Genomic DNA, 20,468 nt, shown 5'->3' on the forward strand with positions numbered 1-20,468 from the left:
TCAGCTGAGGGATTCAAGGAATACACCAAGGGGGGGTCAGCTGAGGGATGCAGGGGGTACACCAAGGGAAGAGTCAGCTGAGGGATGCAGGGGCTACACCAAGGGGGGTCAGCTGAGGGATGAAGGAGGTACACCAAGAGGGGTCAGCTGAGGGATGCAGGGGATACACCAAGCAGGGGGTCAGTTGAGGGATGCAGGAGGTACACCAAGGGGGGTCAGCTGAGGGATGCAGGGGGGTACACAAAGGGGGGGTCAGTTGAGGGATGCAGGGTGTACACCAAGCGGGGATCAGCTGAGGAATGAAGGAGGTACACCAAGGGGGGTCAGCTGAGGGATGCAGGGGATACACCAAGGAGGGGGTCAGCTGAGGGATGCAGGGTATACACCAAGGGGGGGCGGTCAGCTGAAGGAAGCAAGAGGTACACCAAGGGGGATCAGCTGAGGGACTCAGCCCCTTGTCCTAAGCTTGGCAGGGCAGCTTGAATCCTCCCAAGGAAGAAAATGCTAGTGCCTAGGTTATCAGGGAGGGTCGGGGCCCATTCCATTCCTTCAGCAGAGTGTTTGTGCGGCCTCTGACCAGCCTGAGAGTACTCAGAGGTTAGACACTAGGATGTTCCAGGCATTAGGAGGGGGAGGTGGTGAAGACTAGGATGTTCTGTGGTGATGGAAGGGGCAGAGGACACGGTAATCGTCTGGTGCAGTGTTTGGCTTTTTTCTCCCTCACTCAGGAGGGGCCAGATGGTTTAGGCTCTTGGAGCTTTAAATGGCTGTTTACCTGTACAGTGCGTGTGGAAGCCAGAAGGTGATGTGTTCTTCACATCTTCCTCTTCCCTTTCCTTTGTTTCTTTTCTCTGCCCCCCACCTCCCCCCCGACCCTCTCTTAAGTCAGGGTCTCTTGGTGAACTGGGAGCTCACTGATTGTCTGACTGTCTAGGCTGGGTAGTCAGGTGTTCTAATATCTCAGCAAGAGCTGGGGTTATAGGTGTGTGCTGACACACATGGCTTTATGTGGGTGCTGGGGAGCTGACCTAGGGTCTTCATGGCTGTGCAGCAGGCACTTCAGGCACTGAGCAAGCTCCCTAGCCCCTCATGGGTTTGTTGTGGCTTTTGACATTGGTGGCAAGATAGGCATGACAGTGTCCCAATTAAACTGGTAGAGCCTGGGCTTAACCATATACCTGTGCTAAACCCTTGTTCCTCAAAGTGTGATTTGGACCAATGATGTGGGCTTTATTTAGGGACTTGCAAGAAATATAGGATCTCAAGTCCCGGTCCAATCTATAGAAGCAGATTTTCATTTTGATAGATCAAGCCCCCTGGGACTTTTAGAATTGGAGAGAGGAGTTTAATCTTATTTTCCAAGATTCCTCTCAGCATCTGGGTCAATACATAAAAATGATAGGAAGCAGAATTTCACCTCAATGTCAGAAAGCATTTGTTCTCTACTTCAGAACCTCTGTCTTGCAGCAGGTGGCTAGGTAGGCAGTAAGCACCTGCCTGGGATGTTCAAGTCAGGGCTAGATTCACAGTTGTTCACAGAGGATGCAGGCAGGGTAAATAGCCTTGTGGCTTTGTGCTTTCCCTGGGAGGCCAACCTACCTGAACTTGAATTTGTGGACAAGAGGACATTTCATTGATCTTTGATCTCTTTGCAGATTCTTCACCTGTCCAGCGGGATAATCAAGGACTTCATAGGATGGTCCCACAGATCGGGAAGAAGCAGAAGAGGCCCTTAGCATACTCGGAGTGCCCGGGGTCAGCTGTTAGTCAGTTATGTAATTCTACAATAGAGAGTCGTAGCTTTTTACTGGACCAGGGACCTGCCTTTGTATGCGAAGCCTCTCCTTCCAGCTCTGAGCTCAGCAGAACACGCTTTGGGGAACACCAGTCCCAGCTGTTATGTTTCGAGTATTTGGTATGAGCCAGGAGTTATGAAAGCCTTGCTTAATGACTCAAATTACTTTCAGATACTTGCTGGCATGGAAGAGTGATGAGATTAGAATCTGTTGCCATCCAAACGATTTGCCTGTTTCAGCTTTAGAGTCAACTTGAGCCCAGAGACAATTCGCACAGCTTGTTACTGACAGATTTATGCCATGTTGAAGGCCCAGAATTCCCCTAGAGCTGGTTAAAGACCTTCCTCCATCCCACGTCTGGGTCTCAAGATCATGGTGGCAGGGGCAGGCTATTACAAACAAACAAAAACCCAAGGTTCCTGCAGACCCTGGGTTGAGTTACTAATGGCATCCCGAGATTCTGCGTCTCCGTCCGCATGGCTTTTGTGTACATAGTCCCCATCTATTCATCTGGGATGGAAAGAGGACTTGGTTTTAGCCATAGGCTTTGTTTAGGATTCTTAATCTGGTCTCTTTTTGCTGTGTGGTCAGGGACAAGGCTCATGTCTTCTCTGAGCCTTGGTTTCTTCTCTTCTGCAATGGAATGATAATGCAGCATGCTCCACAAGGTCACAGTGAAGATGGAGTGGGAGTGTCAGAGCACTGTGGCTTGCCAGGAGCTATACAAATGATGCTTGTCATTTTGATGAAATCCACACGCCTCTTTGAAGGCTCTTCCTCCCCCCTCAGTACTGGCCACATTACAACGAACAGTTCAGTATGTACTTTATGGCTATCAGAGGAGCAAGAGACCTTCCTCTTGGAGGAACTATTCCAGTGGGGATGGGAACTAGGGCAGACTCCCAGGCCTGGCCAGGCCAGCATCTATCTTTTGCACTCAGTATATGATGCGCAGGTCCCACCCCCACCCCCAGGCACTCTGCTCAGCTTTCTGCCTAGCTGTAGCATTGAATCATTTAAAAACAACAACAACAACAACAACAACAACAACAACAACAACAACACAGCAATAGCATGGAATTCTTTTCTGCCCAAAGAAGTCTTTCAAAACCAACATGCTGAGGTTTTTTCTGTATCCATTTTGCTTCCAAAAGATGGGTAGAAAGAACAGCAGGGATGGCCCTTTGTGCCCAAGGACAGGACCCAGCAAAGCTCGGGAGCCCTTTCTGACTTCCGACACCCCCCCCCCCATTCTACCTCCTTGTCCTCACTCCCTGGCACACATTTTTTTTTTTGATGTGCTCTGGTTAATTAATTTAAAGTGACGATCGTCTCAGATGAGGCTGTAAATTACTTTCAAATGGCCCAGCCGGGGCCACCCACTACTGGAAGATCACATTGCAATGACTACATCAAGGCTTGAACAACCCTCGACAAAAGGGGAGGGGAAATCCTAAAACCTCAAGTAAGAGCAGATTTCCACGCTATCCTCACTGCAACCCTAAGAAAGTGGAAACAGATGGATGGTGGCTTTGATAATGAGTGCAGCAATCAAGTTTAGATTAAAAAAAAAAAAAAAAGGCTCAACCCGACCCAGAAGGGATGGTTTGACAATAAAATCCCAGACACATAATGTTCTGTTTAAGAGCCTATTGACATATTAGCTGGGAAGAGAGTGGGTGCCGGTGCTGGAAGAACCTAGCCTTCTCTCCTGGAGCACCCTGCACTGTCCCCTGGCTTCGGCATGCAGACTGCTCTGAGCCCTGATGGAAACCACCTCAGGGCCTCTGGACTGGGCTGATGGTCCTATTTCCCCTGGAAATCACTAAGTGTTCTCAAGAGAATTGCCTGCTGCCTGCTGCTGGGTCTGAGCACAGATGGAGCAGAGGAGGCGCTTTCAGTGTTTAATCTAATTATGCTGTGGAATTAGCATGCATGTATGTGATTTGGGGGCCAGGGGCTGGGAATGGGGACAAGGTACCAGACACAAAGGCAAAGAATTCAATCTTGAGAAAGAAGAACACTAACAGTGTTACTGTGGATGTGGACTGGTGCCTCGGTTTGTCAATCTGACAACTGGGTAACTAGTGGCAAATCCCACTATTTCTAGGTGAGGAAGGCAGGACGCAAATATACTTGTGGAGGCCTGAGGTCCACTTTGGTGTCATTTCCCCAGGATACTATCCTACCTTGGTTCTGTTTTGAGACCTGAGTTGTCTGGATCAAACTCAGGTCCTCATGCTTATTTGGCCAGTGCTGTACCAACTGAGCCATGCCCCAACCCAATCCTGATATGGTGCCTCTATTGTCTTGTATATAGAATGAAGACCGAACAAGCCCACTATTAGGGTTCCCATGGGACTCAGGTATACTGTATGATGGGTGTACTGTAGCCCTACCTGATAGATCCTAGTGGCCTATCCCTATCTTTTTTCCCCTAGAAGCTCTTATGACTGAATTGAACAGAAGTAGGAGAATAACACGGGCATTTAAGGGTTGGGGTCTTGTTTTCTCCAACTCTGCCATTTTCCACTCAGGTTTGAGACGGGTTGTGTCTTCAGGCTGACCCTTAGCTTTCTGTCGAGCAGCCCAGGCTGTGAGGAGCAACTAAGTAAGGAACAGAGCGCTCCTGCGGATTAGCAACCGCTCCAGGCAAGGGTGCACACCCTTTGCCCATACTTGGCACCTGCTGAACATTCAATAAATGGTGGTTGAAACAGCCAATCAATACCAACAGGGTTTGGACCAGAAAGAAAAAGCAATAGTTTCGGAAAGTATTGAGATTAAAATCAGTTCCCCCAAGAACCCCGGGAAATTCCTCTAGGGAGGTACTTGAGAGAGTGGAATGACACGGGTGTGCACCGCCATACATGGGCAGGTTGCTGGAGGCTTCTGGAGAGACGACAGCTTCAAACGAAGCATGATCATGGTTGGGTCCAGCGTGCATTTGCACATTTGCCAACACAGTCACTTTGGAAAAGGCAGAGCTTCAGTTCCCCTTCCTGCCTCCTCTCAGGCTGTTTGCAAAAGTTGTTTGGGTAACATTTAAAAGCACCCTGGGGACAGGGACCAAGGCTGCCACATTGGCAGGATATCCTGCGCCTCTAACAGGTGCCTGCACGCAGGAGATGAACCATAAGTAGTGCCTGGCAGATGTGGGCCCTTCTCTCTCTTCCTTCCCAGTTACCAAGCCAGGCTGAAGTCTGAGCTCTGACACCTTCCAATTTGAGGGTTTGATATCCACCAGATCCCAGGGCTGTGCCTGCAGGGTGACTGCAGTCTTTTCTGGAGCCCTGCCGCCTGTTCTACACAGCTCTTATTTGTGGGGTAGCCCAGACTAAATGCTCTTTTAGAGTCCAATTCTGTGTCAGCCCCCTGACTCCTTGCTTTGTATTCTCCTACCATACCAAGGTCACTTGTGACGTTGACTAAAATGTTGCTTCTTCTCCAGGACCTCAGGGAAAGGAGACACCACCAAGAGAGAACTTGGGCTCTGCAGGCAAAAACCTCAGGCCCAGGTGCTGGTGGGTACTGGCCAGTGGCCCAGCAAGATGGCAAGGCAATAGCAATGTCTGTGGCAGATTTAACCCCAGCAAGTGTCTTCTCCTTTCCTTAGCCACTCCAACATCGTGTGTCTCTCTCCCGATTCCCTCCTCATCCTGCATTAGAAATCTAGGTCTCTGCAGCCCCTAGGCAAGGGGAGATGAGGAGGTGGAGTGGAGAGAATTCTTTCACTGTTTATCAGGCAGAGCCCTGGCAATGGTGTTTTCCTACAGCCTCGCAAAAAAATGGCCATCCACTGGCTATCTCCTAGACTCTTGGAGCAGTGTGATCCATGGCCCTGAGTCAGGTTAAACGTCCCGGGTATTGTTAAAAACACTTATAAATGCCTCTGCATCATCCAGTTTCCTCCACGCTGCCAGTGCCTGCTCTCACAGCTGGAAGGAATCTCCCCTCCTCTGCTGGATTCAGTCTTTCACTAAGCCCCATCAATTTTGCCTTTGAAATTTCTTTTGTGCGGGTCCTTTCTCCCCTTTCCACTGCTAATCCCGAGGGCCTGGCTCTTACTCCTGCACGCCTGAGCTGCTTCGAGAAGTGCTTGGCAGAGTTCCCTGTCTCTGGCCTCTGTGTCTTTAATACATTCCACACGGTCAGGCCACATTCATGGTTCCCAAGCTGTTTGCATTTAGGAGGCCTCAGCTCAAAGCCCCGAAGCTTCCCAGGGCACTTGGCACTGCCTCCATAGCTTGTGCGGCTCCCATGACCCATAACTTCTGCCCACATAGGTAGCTGTGTTAGTTTCCTGTGGTGGCTGCAAGATGAACTCCAATGCACCTGAAACTTGGTATCTCATCATCCTGAGTCTAGAAATGTGTGCTGAGTTTTCTCAGCCTAAGAGAAGGTATCTGCTGGGTACTTCCTTATGAGGGAGGCTCCTGGGGAGAATCGGCTTTCCTGGCTCTTCCAGCTTCCTGTGGCTGCAGTTCTTACCGGTCTCTGGGGTCACTTGGTCTATCTTCTCTCTGTAATCAAATCCCCCTCTGCTGACCCCCATATCCCTCTATAGGGACTTGTGATTACTTGCCCCTCCCCAAGTGTCCTTAATGTCATCACATTTATGAAGGCCCCTTTACCGCGTGCCCTAATTCACTTTACTTGCCCACTGGACACAAGTTAGAGCCACCCGAGAGGGAGTTACAGCTGAGGCATTGCTCAGATCAGATTGGTCAGTAGCCCATGCCTGGAGGGGAGGGGTGTCTTTGCTGTTAATTAGTGTAGGAAGCCCTGCCCACTGTGGGTGGCACCATGCTCTATGCAAGTGGTCTTGAGCGGTATAAGGATCTAGCTGAGCATGAGCTGCTGAGTAAGCCTGAGAGCAATGTTCCTCCATGGTTTCTGCTTCAAGATCCTACTTGAGTTCCTGCCTTGCCTCCCTTCAATGATGACTGTCACCTGGAACTATAAGCCAAATCTTTTCCTCTCCTGAGTTGCCTGTGGTCAGGGTTTTCTCACAGCAAGGAAAAGGAAATCAGAATACATTGTGAAGTGGTGGTTGTAGATTGGGTGTATTGGGTATCATGGATGTTTGCGGGAGGTATGAAATACAGAGCTGAGTAGACCCTATGGTGTTCTGTTTTCTATTGTTTGTTTACTTTTTTAAAGTTGGTACCCATCTCTACAAAAATAGTAGAGGGTGATAACTTGGCAATACCACTGAGACACTCATGGTTTTGTATTCAGCTTCTGGAATCACTTGGCCTGCTTGTAGCCAGTCTAGGAAGAACACATTTTAAAAAGACAGCCCAAGCTATCCTGTATTTTCTTTGTAGCTGATGATGACTTTGAACTCTGGTCTTCCTGCCTACCCCTTCCCTCTGGAATTAAAGGCTTGCTCCACACAGAATTTATACTGAGCTGGGACTTACACTCTGGGCATCGAAAATGATAGACAAGTATTCTCCAAATAGGATACAGACCCAGGACCCAAGGAAGCATTTTGAAGTGCAATTTTCTGCACAGTATTTCAAAATACTGATCCCTGTTTGTGTCACAAGGTGCCCCTACATGCATTCTCTCTGGCCTCAGCAATAAGGGATTCCCTGTTGGGTCCATGTACAGTGCTCATCCTGGAGAAAATGTTAATATCATTCTGATCCCAGGTATAAATGTCCCCATGGCTCTGATTTCCCTTAGAACTTAGCAAGTTGAGTTTGGCTGGCAGGTATGTGGCTACTGGTGGATGACTACTGTCACATCACTATGCCACTGTCTCATTCGATGGATCCCTTTTAATCCATCTCAGACTCTAGTGCATGTCATCTTATTTTAATGGAAACCTTTAGACCGTTCCCATAGATAGAAAGTGAGTACCAGACAAGACAACAAAGATAAGCACATCGAAACAAGGTTATTTGCCTAAAAATTGAATAATGAAATGTGGAGTGAAGAAAATTAAGTTGATTGGCAGCCTCAAAAATTAATTTATAGACATAGTGAAATGAATGGTTTCTGAGCAGCAAGGCATAAAGGGGTGTTGACGTGAAGTCAGTGGATCGGAGATGACCAGGGCTTCAATGGGAATTAAATTATAATGTTTGGGGTAGAAATTTCACATTGAGAACTCCATCTGACACGTGTCCATAATTGGAAAGGTCACATTACCATTATTCAGGTGTGTGTGTGTGTGTGTGTGTGTGTGTGTGTGTGTGCTGAACTAGAGCCTTGCACGTGGATAGACAAGTGATGTAAAAAGATGAAGACTAGGATGTTAGAGCAGTGCTTAGGGTGCTTGTGAGAGTTTGAGGATGTCCATACATGTTTCATGGGAATTTGTGGCTGTGGTTATTTGTTTTCTCAGGACTGTGGAATTAAAGCCTATTGCATTCTACACCAAGCCCAGCACTCTTTTTACTTTTTATTTTGAGGCAAGATCTCAGTTTCTCACGATGGCCTTGAACTCACTTTTAGCCCAAACAGGATTTGAACTCAAAAATCTTCCTGCTTCAGTCTCCAGAGTATCTAGGTCTGTACGACTAGACCACATTCAGAGATGGTCTGACTATGTAGCCCAGGCTAGCCTCCAGCCTCACCCTGGAGAGTACTGAGACTGCAGGCAAACTTTCTAGCATGGGCTATGAACCCCTCATACTGGCTTTTGTTTCTCCCTCTGCTCTCCATGCCTGTGTGCCTTCTATGGATAAAAGTTGTCTTGAATACACTTGCATTAGAAAATAGTTTAAAAGTTCATACCCATAGTATTCATTCTCTCTCTCTCTCTCTCTCTCTCTCTCTCTCTCTCTCTCTCCCTCTCCCTCTCTGTGTGTGTGTGTGTGTGTGTGTCCATATTCATGTGGGTGCATGTGTGTACAGGTATACAGGTACATGTGGAGGCCCAAGGTTGATGTCTGGTATCTTCCCCTATTTCTCTATATCTTATAAGTTGAGGGCAGGTCTCTCATTGAACTCAAGCTCATTTACGTTGATCAGCTTGTGCAAGGGATACTGGGGTGCTTCTATCACAGGCAGACCACCACCATACCTGCCTGTCATTGACAATGGTCCTGGGGACCCCAGTTCTGGTCCTCATACTTGCATGGCAAGTGTTTTATCCAGTGGGCCATCTCCCCAGCCCCCATCCCACCCCTATGACATTCTTAAACAGCATATTGTTGAAGATCTGCTTGAACCTGAATTTGATCACCACACACGTCTCTCTCTGTTGGCAGCTTGTGGGGGTAAGTAGATTATGGTCTGTAGACTCAGAACATTGTGAAGGATTCAGATCCTGCATGGTCTGGATGAGGCAGGAGCCAGCTCCCCAGCAGCTCTGGGCACCAGTGTCCTCTCTCCCCAGGAAGTGGAATTTGAAGGCAGGTGAAATTAAAAACGCTTTCCTTCCATGCCACTGTTTGTATGACGCTTCCTGTGAAGAAGTGAGCTGGAGACAGGCCTGCTTGCAAAGTTGGCCCTTGGCTGGTGCCCCTGGACTTGGCATTCAGGAGTGGCCCTTCCATTCCCTAATGGCTCACCGGGCTTACTCTGTCCCGACAAGATGACTCAGGTGGGCTGTCTGCCTTCTGTGTGGGATCTGGAGTGTGCTGGGCAGACGACACCTGTGACAATGGCCCCATGCTCTGAGCTCTGGTTCTCCTGAGCATCTGTGGTAAAAAGCATGCCAAGTGTGTTCTCCCCCACCATGTTGCCAGGGGAACAAAACACATTCATTGCTAAGAGAGGACTCAGAGCTTACTCTAGGTTTCCTCTAGACTTTGACCCAAAGCTCTGCTAATTCTGCCTTGGAGCCTCTCACTGAATGAGTCATGAGAGCTGACACATGCTGAGTCCCAGGAGTCCTTCAACAAAATGGCAAACTGGAGATTGATTGTGGGGACCCCTGACTCCTCCACACCATGTTTCCTGTGTTTCTTGAGCGCTGATCAGAGAGGCTTTGCATATACTTGGGTGGTCCTGAATACTTGAATACCACACACACACCACACACACACACACACACACACACACACACAGAACATATATACACACAAATACACAACACAAACATACATAACACATACACACAGTACATACACATACATACACACATATACACATAAATACACAATGCAAACATACATAATACATACACACAACACATACACACACATACACACATATACACACAACACAAACACACACACTCTCACAACATATACACACAAATATATGACACAAACATATATAACACATACACACAATACATACACATACATACACACATATACACATAAATACACAACACAAACATACACAACACATACACACAACACATATATATATATATACATACACACATATACACTCAACACAAATACACACTCTCACAACATATATACACATAAATATATAACACAAACATACAATACAAACATACACAACACATATACACACACATACACACAACACAAACACATACATATATACACATACATACACATACACACAAAAACACACACACACATCATACACGGGCCTCTGCCAGTTGTGTTGAGCTGCTTAGGACGGGCCCAGCTCCACCTGTCTCTCAGAACAAGCTTCAGCAGCTCTAGGCAGCCAGGCCCAGGGAAAGCTTTCTTCACCCCTCTGTTCCTCACCCTAGGTCTTAGAAGGCTGAACGTAACTGTGTGAAGACTGGGGACCGTACACCTCTGACAGCAGCAGGGACAGACACTGCTCCTGAGAGCATTTGAGCAGATAAAAGGAAAGGCAAATTAATTAACCTGTCACACCCTTCTTCTCAGCTTGAGCGCAATAGATTCTTGTATAGCAAATTATTGCTTCCCAGTTGTGCCAAACATTCATTTTCTTGTTTCTCTTCATGTTCCGGTTTCTGGCTCTGGAGATAAGAATTAACATGGTTTTCACAGTACCAGCCCACACTGCAGCAAATATCACAACAGGGAACAATTCGTATTACTCTCAAACGTCCATCTATCTGTGAAGCTCAAGGCGCAGTGGATGTGATACGTCCTGTCACCGATTAGATGGGCATCAGATGCTAAAATTGTGAGTTTCCTTATTTGTATCCAAGTATTTAATATAGGATTAGTAATTTGAGAATTTGCAACGATTAGATAAGGTACCTTTGGTTAAGATTTGTGATATCTTATATATAGATGTTAGCTTTAAGCTTCAATATGCATGCTATAATTCATATCATCACAGAAAGTAAGTATTGGGTAAGGGACTAGGGTAGGTAGGTGGAGGGTGGGGCAGGTGGATCTCCCAAGAAAGAGGAAATAGAATATATAGTTATGTAGAAATGGAAAGATTGCAGCGGGAGGGCTAAGTGGGGAGGGAGATGGAAGAGAGAGGTAAGGGAGAAAACAAGGGAAGGACAACTGATTATATTTAGGGCCTTCTCCATGAAATGGAACCTGTCTTAGTTAGGGTTTTATTGCTTATGTAGGCACAAGACTAAGGCAACTCTTACAAAGGATAACATTTAATTGGGGCTGGCTTACAGTTTCCAAGGTTTAGGCCATTATCATCATGGCTGGAAGCATGGCATGATGCAGGCAGACATGGTGCTGGAGAAGTGGCTGAGAGTTCCACATCTTGATCCAAAGGCCACTAGGAGACTAACTTCCAGGCAGCTAGGAGGAGGGTCTCAAAGACCACCCCCACAATGACACATTTCCTCCACCAAGGCCACACCTACTCCAACAAGGCCACACCTCCTAATAGTGACACTCCCTGGGCCAAGCATATTCAAACCACCACAGAACCCATGCCTGACCTTGCTTGGGTGGCCAAGAACTGAGACTGGATAGGTTAGAGACATAGTGAAAACCAAATACCATTGTTCTGCTAAAGGAAGATAGCCATATGATGACTCCTAATGACATTCTGCTCTTTCCATACATCCGTGCCTCATTTAGCCATCATTAGAGAAACATCTGCCTGCAGAAGATAAGAACTAACACAGAGATTCACAACTGGACAGTGTGGAGAGTGTCAGAGACCTTGGAACATCAGTCCTAAGTGGGATGTCTTCATTGCCCCCTCCCCCAGGGAGCTGAGCGGAAGAGGAAGACAGGGAACAGTCCTCCAAACACAGCAGAACGGATGCACATATGACCCACTGAGACTGGGGCAGCATGCATAGGGCCTGGATGGGTTCAAGCCAGGTGGGTCCCAGGGGACATGGACAAGGGCTAACAGTCATCACTAAGTTTTCATCAGTGAACTCTCACTTGGCATATTAATCACATTTCAGGGCAAGCCCATGCCCAGCAGGATACGCAACCCAATACAATCTCAATGATATTTTTGCAGACTTTTTTTTTTTGTCTCATTTTGATTTGCTTGGGCACTTTTGTATAATGGTTTTCAACACAGTGGGTTTTGTATGTGTGTGTTTCTTGTAGGTTTTCTGGGGGTAGAGTTGGGTGGGTCTGGAGGTGGGAGGATCTGGGAGGATTGGGGAAAAGTATGATCAGAATGTATTGTATGAAGATTTTTTTTTCAATAAAAAATGAAAGTTAAAAATAAGTCAATCCAAAGGCTGCAGAAATGGCTGCTTTTTTTTTTCTTTTTGCTATTTGGATCAGTGAGATGGCTCAGTGGGTAAAGGCGCTTGCTGCCAAGCCTGAGGTCCTCAGTTCAATCCCAGTATCCCAAGTGGTAGAAGGAAAGACCTGACCGCTACATGTTGCCCTCTGACCCCCACACACATACTATGGGACTCCTGGTATCCCACCCCCCCTTGCACACATACAAAATAAAAAATATTTTGTATTCATTAACTGTAATGTTTAATTTTCTGCTTAGCGTTTTTAGCAATTAGGAAAATTTGGGAGGGTGGATAGGTTACTGAAATCATATTTGAAAAAAATATAATTGTAGTTTTCAACTTTAAAAGTATCGTGTTTTAGAAGTTGACCACACCATAGTTTATTCCATTGCAGTTACAGTCATATTTTATTTATTAATCCTTACAGAAGGATTGCCAGCAGAATAAAGTTTGGTGAAGAGGGACATTGGCCTGGAGAGGTGGCTTGTGGGTAAAGTGCTTGTCATGAAAGCAAGAAGACCTGAGTTTGGAGCCCCGATATCCATGTAAAAAGGCAGGCAAGCTGGCCTACACCTGTACTTCTAGAACTGGGAGGCAGAGACAGGAGATCTCAGGGGCTCAGTCAGCCTTAACCCGTGAGAGACACTGTCTCAACAGGGAGAGCAAGGCAGAGATCAGTCAAGGAAGACACCCACTGCTGACCTCTGGCTACTGCATGCACAAGTACATACACATGCACACACAAACATGTACCCATACATTGCATTTACACACACACACACACACACACACACACACACACACACACTTATAAAGATTTTACCACAATGAAGGCAGACATTTTCATGAAATCAATATAAAAATATAACGTAAATCTCTATTCTGTTACTTATGCAGTATTTGATAGCTGATCAATGGACCACCTGAACACCCAGTTATAAGTAAATTTATCTTTGATAGTAAGACTTCCGGCCTTATAAAAATGACAGTTTTGTTCTTCCCTTTTAGTTGGGTTAGACCTATTTGTGTCAAGCAGAAGCTGGGAGGTAAAAGCTTGGTTTGGGACTCATACACAAATACAGTACCCGACTGCCTGCTTCGTGCTGGTGCAGGCTTGCTCCCTGGCTTCTTCATATGTAGCCACCCAAGCTCGTGGCTCCAGATCTGGCAGCTGTGTTGACCAGGATCTAACTTACTCCATAAAGAAGGATTATCAGTAGAAGGAAGGCCCACATGGCAGCCATGGGAGAGTGAGGTCCTGGGAGCCTCCCTAGGATGCTCAGTGTGACATCTCCCACCAACAGCAACAATCAACAGCCAGACATGGGTGCTGATGGGATCAGATTCGGTGGGGTTCAGGTCCATGACATAGAGTCTGAGCTCTGCAGTTTCCTGCAAGTGTCCCTGTGGCGATATCCACCAAGCTTCTTTGATGGACAAGGACACACATTCCTATTCATCAGGCTTGTTGTTTATTTGAAGTTGTGCCTCTGGGATATGGATTGACACTGATGGACAAGGACTCCAGATGGAGAAACTGAGGAACAATGGTCAGTGTGAGGCTATCCAAGGCAGGCTTCCCACAGTCTAAGCCCAGAAAAGGCAAAGCTCCTTGGGAGCTGGTTTGCCCTTCTGCCTGGGTCTAGACAGGGTCGGGTATGACATTCTGAACTGGGTCTGTTCACGGGGAGGTACTGCCGCCTAAGCTGGGCCTGCCTGGGGTGGGGTACTTCCTCTTAAACTGAGCACCTGCTTACCTCCCAAGGGCCCAGCTGTGAGGATTTACAGCCAGCCTGAGCCCACACTGGAAGTCTCCTTACCTGTAAGTTATTCTACTGGTAATTAGATTTCTTTCTATTGTGGGAAGCCAGCATGTGTAAATCCAGAGGAACCTGGGGCCAGATGATATAATGGTCACCTGGGCCTCCACTCTGCCTAAAATGCATCTTCCAGGAAAATGATTTCTCTGGGCACGTAAGTTACTGCGGTCTCAAGGTAACCATCGCTCAGGCTCTGACCATTCCCGTAATGTCGTGTTCAAGTGATGGAGTGTTCACGGCTCCCTTGACAGTCCTCTGGGCTCGCCCTGCTCTGCTCTGAGGCAGGCACCTCAGGAACACCTGCTGCCTCTGGAGAAAATAAATGGACTGGGAGGGAGGGTGAGGTGTGGGGGAGGAAGGCATACGCTCAGTTTTCGGTCTGTTTTCTTTCCTGGGCTAGGCTGGCTCAAGTTCAGTTATCCTAATGGTGAGACACCATGGCATAGATCATTGTGTGCAAGGCACAAGTGAGCTACATACTCATCCCAGGCACAGTATCAAATCCTAAAAAGTCAAAGATCTGTGATAAATGTGTGAGTATATGTGACTGTATATACATATATGTGTATGTATATATATACATGCACACACATATATACATATATATACACACACACATATATGTACATATATACATATATACATATACATATATGAATATACACACATATATACATATATACATATACACACATATATCTTGATGACATGTATATGGGACACATTTAACTTGTCTATCTTAAAAGACAATGTAGAAAATTATATACTTGAGCATCTATCTACTCATTTTCTATTAGTCAATCTATTATCTATCTATTTATCTAATCTATCCTCTTTATCTATCAATCTATCTTGGGTTAAAGAAGTCCCTTTTAAATCTGACACCAAACCCAAAAGACAACTGAGAAGTTTGGCAGATCGAGATACCAAACAATTTTAAAAGTCAAACAAAATTGTCTTGTCAAAGGTATCAAATTGCCCAGTGGTAGTGGTGGTGGTGGTGGTGGTGCATGCCTTTAACCCCAGCACTCAAGAGGCAGAAGCAGAAGGATCTCTGGAATTAAGATCAGCCTGGTCTATAGAGTGAGTTCCAGGACAGCCAGTGCTACACAGAGAAACCCTGTCTTAAAAAACAAAACAAAACAAAACAAACAAACAAACAAACAAACAAAAAACAGGCATCAAACTGAAGCCCGCACAGAACAAGTGAGACGATTCTTGAGGGCAACCCTGATGGTTTGAGTTCAGTTCCTGGGACCGCTATGATGGAAGGAGAGAGCTGACTCCTGTTAGTTGCCTTCTGACTTCCCCATGTACTCAATGATACGCACATACTCCCATAATATAAATAAAAATGTAATATAAAAGAATCCAAAACTGTAACAACAGGATAGGAGAAATAATTTGCAGCTATAGTCTAGTAGAAAAAAACAGATATGCATGCCACAGAAGCCATTCCTGTAAATCAACCAGACTAAAACAGAGGGGAGTCTGTGTGTTGAGCAGCACACCCACACACTCACCCTCCCAGGACATGAATGAATGGCTCATTGCTGAGGAAAGTCATCTAAGAGATATACAGTCTTACTAATATCTAAAGATATTTACATTGCTTAGCCAGTTGTTGTCCTGCTAATTAAAGTCAAAGTCTACTATTGTCCAGATAGCCTCCTGGGCTCGGCACAAAATGAAGGGCTCTTTTCACTAGCAGGTCTTCCCCCTTAGCTTTGATTAAGATTTCCAGTTCTCCCGGTAAGAACCCATTCAACTAGTGCCTGAGATTCCTGGAGTTCTTCCCCATGCTAATGAGGAATCTCAGTACCTTAAACCTTCAGCCAATGACCTTTGCCCATCCTGGATATTCCTACACCAATCCCCAAAACTATGTAATGCTTGAATCACCTCAAGTAATGTTGATCTGTCTCCCTACAGCTGGTCTGGGTGTCATCATTCTCAAACGTACTCATGGGACTTAAGGTGTAGAAATATGTATTTTATCTCCTGGTTTCAGAGGGTTCATCCCTAGCTGCTTGGCTACAGGCACTTGGGCAGAACATCATAGTGGTAGGAACATGCAGTCAAGGTAGCGACTCACATCCCAGCAGACAGGAAGTAAGAGTGACACAGGAAGCAGACAAGAATACTATGGCCTCAAGAACACCAGCACCCTACCTGGGACCTACTTCCTCCAGTTCTAGACCCGTCTCTTAAGTTTCCAGATCCTCCCTGAGAGCAAGACATTCAAGTCACAAGCTTATAGGGAAACATCCAAGTCACAAGGAAAGGTGTATTTTTGAACACTTGCCCTATGCCAGATAGTGTTCTAAGCTGGCACAGGTGTCTCCCTCAATCACTTTCTTTTTTATTTTCTTTTTCATGTTGTTATTAGTTTCTTGAAAATTCCATACAGTGTATTTTGGTCACATTCACTTCTCTCCCATTTCTCCTGGATCCACCTCCACCTTCCCTCCATTCAACTTTGTATTCTTTAATCTCTTCCACTGGAATGTGGTCTTGAACCAAGGTCTGTTTCAATGAACCCAGAGAACATGAGTTTGGTCAAGCTAGCTGACCAATGAGCTCTAATCTTTCTGTCTCTGCGCCACCCTCATCCCAGTGCTAGAATTATAGCTATGCACCACTGGCCTTTAGACAGGATCTTTCAATGAACCTAGAGAGCTCCAATCTGCCTATTTCTGTGCCACCCCACCCCAGTTCTGGGTTATAGACATGTACCATGCACCACTGTGCCCGATTTTTTTATATTGATACTGGGGGTCTGTCTCCAGGTCTTTGGTTTAGGTAATAAGTGCTTACTGACCAAACCATCCCCTCAGTCCCTTGAGTGAAGATTAAAAAATATATATATATATATATATACATATATATATATATATGTATATATATATATATATATGTATATATATATATATATATATGATTGACATATGCTGGGCTGTCACTGTAGAAAACCCAGTACCAGAGGCTGATGGAGTAGACTGGCCATCTCCTTCCTTCTGGACAAAGCTGCTGCCTGCACAGTCCCTGCCACGCTGGTTCTCTTTTTTTCTTCCCAGTGGCATGTTATGATATCCTACTCTAGTCCTTAAAACCTAGACAGCAAGCTGGGCGAGGTGGAGTTAGCTAAAGGTGCAGGGTTCTGAACTAGGTAGGTGACTGCGGAGCACTAGTCAAAGATTAGAATCTGATCCATTTGCAGGTGACTAGGGTGAGAATCCAAAGAACTTCAGCCACCCAACCCAGAGGGTGTTCTGGGACCGGCCAGCTCACAGAGCTATGTGGACTGTGCTGTGCTGGACAGCTGTGTGGATCAGGTCAGTACAACTGGGCACAAAGATAAGCACCCAAACTCACAGACAGAGCATCCAGGCCATGGTGGGTCACGCTCAGGTGTAGGACGTGGTCCTCACCCAGTGATTTTGCTCCCAGTTGGTAATATCTGGAGGCGCTTTAGATTGTTGTAATTGGGAGGATGCATGCCCCTCCTATTCAGTGAGCAGAGCCCAGGGACTCTGCTGAGCATCCTACACTGTGTATGGCTAAATCATTTGGGTGCACGTCTCAGCAGTCAAAGCCTGCTCCAGGCTAGTTCTCCCTGCTTAGTCTGGCAGCATGAGGGTCACTCAGAACAGTAAGTGCCCATGCTACAGACGAAGCAGATCTCCCCAGGCTGGAGTGAGGAGACCTAGTGGGCCCTTCCCTGGGGGCTAATGTTTCCCAGGAGCTGGAAGGAATTAAGTTTAAATGATGACTAACATTGAGAACTGCACTTAACAGATGCCAAAGTGTTTCCTCTTGTGCTGGGGTTTAGTATAGACCCAGGGCCTCTGCACCCCATCTCCTGTTGGACTGGGTAAGGGGAGGAGGCCTACACCTGCTTTTCATTCTCCCGTGAAATGAGTTGCTTTTCTGGAACTTTCCGTGCTCTCCCTTTGATCCTAACTGAACATTCTAACTACATGGGATAGCAAGCTTTCCTATTGAATCTTTCCAGCCCAGATGCTGAACAAATGTGTTCTTTCTCCTAATGCCATGGGCAACCAACATAAATGAACTTGACCTGGGATTGGCTGGCATGAGATGGGAGAGGTTATGTGTAGGGGTTTTTACATCTGATAAATATAAGGTTGGAGGAAGGGAAGGGTGAGCATCGAATGTCAACCCTAGGGATGAGGATCAGATACTGTGGGCTAGGTACTTTTTAACATGATATGTCACTTGTTTCTCAACAATTCTTTTTAAAACAATGGTTTTTTAGCCTAGCCATGGCTGAACCATCTCTCCAACCATGAGAGCAGGAGAGCTGATCCTGAGCCTTGCTGGCTGCAGCATTGGGTGAGCTAGCCAGGGCAGTAGCCCTACCCAGTGTGGGTGCAGAAGAGCTGGTGAGATGACCAACTCAGCTATCACCCAGGCCCAGATCCAAGGGTTTGAGTTGGCCCACCACAACATCTACCCCTCCATGAACCACTGGCATGTGTGAAAGGGCTGGTCCTGAAAATCCAAAGCTGCAGTATCTCCATGACACAGGGCAACAACAGGCTATCCCAGAGGATCCAGTATTGATGGGGTAGCAGAAGCCAGAGGCCTCCAAGCAGAACAATGACTCATTGCAATGAACATTTATACAAGTAAAGATGTGTGGACAAAAGGATATACTGTGAGACACACCGTGACACACTGCAGTTTTGTGGGGGAGTTTGCAGGAGTGGAGGGCAGATATGGAGGGACAGGGAGATGAAGGGGATTGGGGTGCATGACATGAAATTCACAAAGAATCAATAAAAAGTAAAATTCAAAAAAGGGAGTTTAGAAATTTATTTTGTATTTGATTCATTTTATGTGTGAGTATGTGCCATGTGTATTCAGGTCCCTGCAAAGGCCAGATAGAGTTCTGAATGCCCTGACACTGGAGTTACAGTCAGCTGTGAGCCACTAGACTTGGGTGCTAGGGGCCCAGGCAGGTGGGCCTGGGCTGTATATGAAAGCTAGCCAAGCATGATCCAGGGAGCAAGCCAATGGACAGCATTACCCCATGGTTCCTGCCTCTGGGCCTGCACTGAGTCTCTGCCTGACTTCCCTTAACAAGGGGCTGTGAGCCACAAGTGTAAGATGAAGTAAATTTTCCCAACTCTTTAAGTCACTTTTGGTCAGAGATTTTCATTAAAGTAACAGGAAGCAAACTAAAACAGAACTTGACCCCAGGGTTACCTCAGACCCTGCCAGGCTTGATGGCACCTTTCTGAGGGTGAGGGTGGGGTTGGGGGAACAACTTTCCGAGACACCATGGATCCAATGGGGACACAGATGGACTGGGTGAGGGCAAGTGGTTGGAAAGCCATGAATCTGGGGACAGGTTAGTCCCCAAGCCAATGAGCTGAACAGCTTCAGGGTGAGAGGAAAAGATGAGAGCGGACAGAGTATTGCCTCTCTAGGGATTGAGGGCATCAGGCGAAGGTGGGCAAAAGCAGGCAGTGACCTCTAGTAAGTGCTAAAAAGGCCTGTGGAGCAGAGTTCCATAGAAATAGCAACAGGTGTGGGAATCCTGTAGCCGGAAGTCAGATGTTTCACGTGTAAGAGCTGGTGACTCCCAGGGTACCCCCTGTCAGTCCGAGAGTACTCTGTGGCTGGATATGCCGTTTGGAGCCACTAGCTCTCATGGTGCCTTTGAGTGAATTGGAAAGACAAATCAGACTTCTGGATAGGTACTCTGGTCAGAGCATGGATTGGATTTTTGCACTCCTTGCCTGTCTTAGTTTGATGTCTTTATGGGATGGCTTCAGGATGAGGCCCCAAGTGGGCATGGCAGGGAGTCACATGGTCAGAAGAGAGACAGTAAGGCGAGGGGGGCGGGTGCATGACCTGGTCTGGGACCTCAGGAGGGCATCTGTGAGGGACCTACAGAGCCCTAGTACATACAGGTGAGCCAGGGGATACCTGCAGAGTGGATACCTGAAGGAAGAACTACATCCCAGGAGCCGAGGATGCACCCTGAGGCTTCCTCAGAAGATTTGAAGGTAGGAGGAAAGGAGACACTTTGATTATGTTCATTTAAGTCCAAGCCCAGCGAGTGCCAGCCAGCAATGAAGCCAGGGTGGAGACCTCAAACACCCTGCTTCTAGAGTTGGGCCTGCCATGCTGAGAATAACAGGGGCAGGCTCTCTGCAGCAGCAGTACAGAGGGGTCACACTGTACTGGGAAGCAGGCTGTGCTGGGAGGCAGCCTGTCCTCCGAGGCTAGCTGTCTGGGGGGGGGGGG

Source organism: Mastomys coucha, unplaced genomic scaffold (genome assembly GCF_008632895.1).
Source record: "Mastomys coucha isolate ucsf_1 unplaced genomic scaffold, UCSF_Mcou_1 pScaffold23, whole genome shotgun sequence".
In the NCBI taxonomy this organism is placed as follows: Eukaryota; Metazoa; Chordata; class Mammalia; order Rodentia; family Muridae; genus Mastomys; species Mastomys coucha.